Raw genomic sequence first — 6,370 nt, forward strand, 5'->3', positions numbered from 1 at the left:
GTGGACTCAGCGCTGGAAGCCGGGGGAGGAGGCGGAGGAAAAGTTCCCGTGACGTCAGGGTCCCGGGGAAGTGGGCGGGAGGGGAGGGGCCGCGGGAGGTGAAGCGACCGGTGATTGGTGCGCGCTCCTCATTCACTCAGAGCACACGGGACCGCGGGCGCGCGCACCAGCTCTCCAGCACCCGCCGCTCGGTGCGGCCGGAGGGTGACTCCTTTTGCCCTGGGGGATCCCCTCGCCGCTCCGCGCCTGGGGACCTCGGGTTGGAACTGTAGGCGTCGCCGAGACCCGGCGGTAGCCGGAGGAAGGGAGGAAAGAGAAGGTGATGAATTCCAGAATCACTCATTCACCCCCACGCGGTAGTTCCGGGGAAGACCTATGCGTGGTAGTGTATGTGACGGTTTTGTTTTTTTTTTCCCCTTTTCCTGCCCCCTCCCAGCTCTAATCCCCAGCGTCTGTTCGCTTCCACAAATAGAACCTTCTGTTGGATGAAATAAAAGCAAACACTAGGCCTTCTGCTCTCCTCCACCTCCACGCCCCTCCCGCGCCTGCAGCCCGCCCGGATTGCACGGAAATAGCTTCTCCCGGCTCCCCGGCCGCCCCTTCGCGGTGACTCGCAGAAAGAGCTTCCTGAGCCGCGGCCGGTGGGAAACAAAGGATGTGGGGAGAGAGCGGAAGGGGCCCACGTGGCCGTCGCCGAATTCCTGTCCCCTCCCCGTGCCTCCTCCGCAGCCTCCACACGCGCAGCAGGGTCTAAAGCCCCGGGGCTAACCCGGTTCCTTGGTGACCGGATAGATAGTGATACTGCCTACACCCAGGCAGTCCTGCCAGGGCGTGTGCACGCACTCGTGCAACCTGATTTGGGTGAGCGCGAGATGTGTCAGACCCTGCACAGAGCTCCATGAAAAAACAACCTAGACGCTGTCGTTTTTCTTTCGGGAACCAGGTCAATTCGGAGTCCCTGGACACCGAACATAGATAACTGTTATCAGAGTCCCTTCTGTACTTCTGCTAAATGCTTCATTTTCTAAAACCAGATCGAGCCCCAAGGATAAATCCTTTTCCATATTAAGTCTCCCTTCATTCAGCCAGCACTAATGAAGCATCTCCTAAACTAGAGGCTGAGGATTAGGAAGATGAAAATTAACAATAGCTAACATTAATTGAACTCTGTAACGTGGCAGGCGCTGTTAGCGCTTGACACACTGACGTTTCACAACTACCCAGTGGAGTTCTTTTTTGTCCCTTTTCACAGAGAAGCCTGCAAAGATTAAGTTACTGGCTGTGGTCAAATACGCTACTGAATGCATTCAAGCTCTTAAAGCACTTGTGGGGACTCAAGGTAGAGATTACAATTTGTAGAGTTAGGTAGGATTCCGTCTATAAAGCATTTGACCTGGGGGGATATTTGGGATTGTAAAAGATTTGCATGGAGTGAGCAGGGTGGGGAAGTGGGAGGGTGGGTGGGGCAGGTAAGACAGGATGTGGGGAAGGATCAGGTTGAAGTTAAGAGGCCAGGTTGGCTACAAGGGTGGAGCTGAACCTGCAGAAATCAACCGAGAAAATCTCCAATGCCTGCTGAGAAGGCTGCACTTGATCTTGTAACCAAGTCCACCCAAGGTTTTCCTTCTTTCAAGTTCATTTTGTGCCAGTTATTTAAGATCCACTGAGCTGCCCACTGATGCTGAAGCTGAAATTCCAGTACTTTGGCCATCTGATATAAAGAACTGACTCATTGGAAAAGACCCTGATGCTGGAAAAGATTGAAGGCAGGAGAAGGGGACGACAGAGGATAAGATGGCAGGATGGCATCACCGACTCAATAAGCGTGAGTTTGCGCAAGCTCCAGAAGTTGGTGATGGACAGGGAAGCCAGGCTTGCTGCAGTCCATGGGGTCGCAAAGAGTCAGACACAACTGAGCGACTGAACTGAAACTGACTGAGCTGCCCACTGGGCATCATCACTTGGATGGCAAACTCAGCAAAGGCCTTCAGCCTCTTTGTCCAAGGTGTGCACCTTCTTCACTGCCTCTTCTAAAAGAAAGGCATTGCCACCATCATCCCTGGGGACAGAATCCCTGGCAGTCATTTTCCTTTGAATCCACCTTTTTCCTGTCCCCTACTGGGTTGTCACTGGGTCCAGTCCTAGTCCTGCTTGCTCTCAGAGACATCCCCTGGCCGTCCCCTGCTCAGCTACCTGGGGCTGCCCCGCACAGACTTTTTCTCATGCTCCCTTGCCCACTGGCTTCCAGCCCATTCTGCTCAGAGTGAGGTCCTGGAGGAAGATGGGAAGGTGCTGCTCTGGGCCCTGGCTGGACCTCCTCTGTGGCCCAGCCACCCCCACCTGCCTTCAGCCAGCCCCTGTGTGTGGCTCTCACCAGGTGCTGCCAAGATCTCCCTACAGGACTGAAGGATTTATCCACCCATGCCCACCCCACCCTCTACACTGGGGGCGCTGAGAGTGCCTTTTGGGAGTTTTGGAAATTGCCTTGACTGAGTAGGGCTACCTTGCCCAAGTTCACACTCCATTCCCAGGAGGTCCAATGACCGGTGATTGTAAACAAGTCCAGCCTCCTTGCCCAAATTTGAGCCAACTCTGAAGGGCATCCCAGTTTCAGCCCACCCATTTAGGGTCCACTGAGTTCATCCCTGAGATTGCCTCCAGCCTGGCTCTTCTCTCCACCCAGTCCTATTCCTTCCTTCCCCTTCCAAAGGTGTTGCCATAATAAACCTCCTGCATTCTAATCTCTATCTCTGAGTCTGCCTCCTGGGGGGACCCAACCATGGTGCCCTCTGCCTCTTCCTGGTCCTAGCTCACTCTAGGCACTCTGGCTCCTGGGAATCAAAAGACACCAATTTCCTCCCTCCAGCCCTAGGGTGAAAGCTGCTTCATGATGTATTGCTCATCTCCGGGCTGCCCACCATACCGTGTTTTGTTCTATTTTTGTTTCTGTTTATCTAATACCTTTATAACTAGTTCCGCAATTTAATTTTTTCCTCTGAACTTCCTGGCCTAGGTTTCGTTTTCCTGTCTGATACAAACCCTGTACCTCTCCCATGTCAATCCACTCCTTGCCACTCTCATGATCTTAGTTCAGGACCTTCTCCTGGCTTCCTGCAGTAAGCTGCTAACTGGGTCACTCATTCATTCTTTCAGCATACAAAAGCACCTACTCTGCCAGTGCACCTACTAGATGCTGGAGTTACAATGGTGCACAAAACCAAATGTGGCCTTGAGCTCTTTAATCCATTCCCCACACAGCTATCAGAGTACATTTTCTTAAATTTAAATTTGATCACATCAGGCCCTGGCCTAAAAACTTGGCAGGGGCCATCAGAAGGCAAAATCAAAATACCGTCTTTTCTGGCCCTACTTCCCTTTCCAGCCTTAACTTTCTTGTCTCCTCACCAGCACCCTACCTATGCCAGATCCTGGTAGGGACATAAACACATCTTGCTAATTCACACATATTCATTTTTGCCTGTGCTGTTTTCTCCCAACAGAATTCCCCCCACCCCGCTGCCAATAGGATGAACTCCTATTCATCCTTCAAAACCCCACCCAGATTTCCCCTTCACTGCTGTCAGATGTCAATGTCACCCCAAGCACTGTTGAGTCTTCCATCCAGCTTTCTTTCATGGCATTATCCACTCAGCTATGTCCCAGAGGGCAGGGACCATGTCTTATTTAGCTGTGTATCTCCCGTCCCCAGCCCAGTGTCTGTTATAAAGGGAGGGCTTACTAAGTGCCAACCAAATAAATGTACTCAAGGGCAGAGGGTTATCCAAAAGGAGGACCTGAAATGAGGAACAGGGCATTTGGGCCAAGGAAAGGGTGTGGGGAATAGGGAACAGAGTTAAGAGTTGAATGTCTAGCCCTAGAAAGAAACAGGATATGGGGGAAAAAAAGCGGCGGAGGGCGGGGGGTGCTGAAGATTTAGGGGCCTCCAGCCTGGATGCCTGGGAGGACAGGCGTCCCCTTGGCATGCAATCAAGATAGCCAAGGGGACAAGTGAGCTAAAATTGTCGTCACTTCATTGCTGGGCTTTTCCTGCTGGCCAAGTCTGGACTGAACTTCCATCAGACTTTTCAGATACTGATTTGAGGAAGCCTGTTGCTTTTTTAAATTTTATTTTATTTATAATTATTTATTTCTGGCTGTGCGGGCTTTTCTATAGTTGCATCAAGTGGGGACTACTCTAGTCGCAATACGCAGGCTCAGTAGTTGCTGCCTGGGCTGTAGATCACAGGTTCAATAGTTGCCCCACGGCATTGGCAGGCAGATTCTTTACCACTGAGCCACGAGGGAAGCCTGCCAGTTGCTCTTTATAGGCTTAAATTGTCTCACCTGTGAGATGGGCTGCTTTTCCTCCCCAGCAAAGTTCTCATGGGAACAAATAGCTGCAAATGTGTGAAAAGTCCTTATGAGTTATCTACCCATACACAGATGTGATGATCAAATATGAGTATGCCTTGATTTTAAACTATGTGCATTTAGTCAACCAATATTCATTATCAGCTTGCCACATGTCAGAGTCAGAAAAGGCCTTTACCATGAAAATCCAAATTGACAGATACAAATATACAAGTAAATAGGATGTGGACTAGGTCACATTCTTCCTGTGTTAAAAGGGTTCTTTGTCTTATAAAAGGGTCTCCCACGTGATGCCATTAGCAAGCTCCTTTGGAGCATTTATGGTGTGGTTTGGTAAAATGCAGGTGCCTTGAAAGCAAGATCATGTGTGTGCGGTGTGTGTTCCCTCTGCAGCCTCAGTACAATACTGAGCTGACACCAGAAGGGCACCAGATGACAAGTTGAGCCGGGGGAAAAGAAATTGATTTACCTCCACCTTCTCAGGAAAGCACATATTGCATTACGTAATATGGGGAAATCTGTATTGATTTTGGGGGATAAAGTTAGGCTACTGATGAGCTCAGGCTTGACTCATTTTCATTCATGCCCAGGTAGGTGCCTGGCAACAGCATTAGCAAGGTTCTGAGTGCTTTTTGCATGCGTGCTCAGTTGTTTAGTTGTGTTAGACTCTTTGTGACCCTATGGATTGACCCTATTGACTTCCCTGGTAGCTCAGACAGTAAAGCGTCTGTCTACAATGCAGGAGACCCAGGTTCGAGCCCTGGGTTGGGAAGATCACCTGGAGAAGGAAATGGCAATCCACTCCAGTACTACTGCCTGGAAAATCCCACGGACAGAGGAGCCTGGTATCCTACAGTCTATGGGGTCGCAAAGAGTTGGACTGAGCAACTTCACTTTCACTATGGATTGTAGCCTGCCAGGTTCCTATGTCCATGGGATTTTCCTGGCAAGAATACTAGAGTGGGTTGCCCTGCCCTCCTGCAGGGTATCTTCCCAACCCAGGGATTGAACCCTCGTCTCTTATTTCTCCTGCATTGGCAGGTGGGTTCTTTACCACTACTGTCACCTGGGAAGCCCTACCCATTCCAAAATGCAGGAAAATTCTCAGAGCAGCCAGGACTCCGGATTCCACCATTTGGCTTCAGGGTACACAGGGCTTTGCAGCCACACATAACATGTGTTATGCTCCCTAACTCCAAATTCTAAACCAGTAAACACACCAAAAGAAAATCAGTCCTGAATATTCATTGGAAGGATTAATGCTGAAGCTGAAACTCCAATACTTTGGCCACCTGATGCGAAGAACCGACTCATTGGAAAAGACCTTGATGCTGGGAAAGATTGAAGGTGGGAAGAGAAGGGGATGACCGAGGATGAGATGGTTGGATGGCATCACTGACTCAATGGGCATGAGTTTGAGCAAGCTCCGAGAGTTGGAGATGGACAGGGAAGCCGGGCGTGCTGTAGTCCATGGGGCTGCAAAGAGTCGGACACGACTGATCAACTGAACTAAACTGAAACACACCAAAAAACAAATCAGGACGTATTTAAGAAAATCAACACTAATATTTACAATAAGGTTCCAAATACTGGGAAAGAGTTGAACATTTACTGAGTTCCTCCCATATGGTAGAACTTTATATCTATTCTCTTGTTTAACACTCAAAATTATCTCATGAACTACATACCACCATTTTCCACATTCCTAAGAAGGCTCAGAGACGTTGATTAGCTTGTCTAAGGTCACACAGCTGGAAGGTGGCCAGTTAGAATGAGAACCTTCTTCCGGTTGACCTCAAACCTGAATCTTTCAGCTTTATATGCCACCCAAATTCCCAATGAAGAGGAAGATTATCCAAACATTTCTTCCCTTTAATTTTTTTTTAAGTTCAGTAAAAATCTTAACCTTTTAAGAACTTACCCTCCCCCAGCAAACATTTGCATACACAGGCACGCACATACACAGATAGAAAATTAAGATTCACGATAGAGCCTCAAA

Source organism: Bison bison, unplaced genomic scaffold (genome assembly GCF_000754665.1).
Source record: "Bison bison bison isolate TAMUID 2011002044 unplaced genomic scaffold, Bison_UMD1.0 scf7180017864108, whole genome shotgun sequence".
NCBI classification, from domain to species: Eukaryota; Metazoa; Chordata; class Mammalia; order Artiodactyla; family Bovidae; genus Bison; species Bison bison.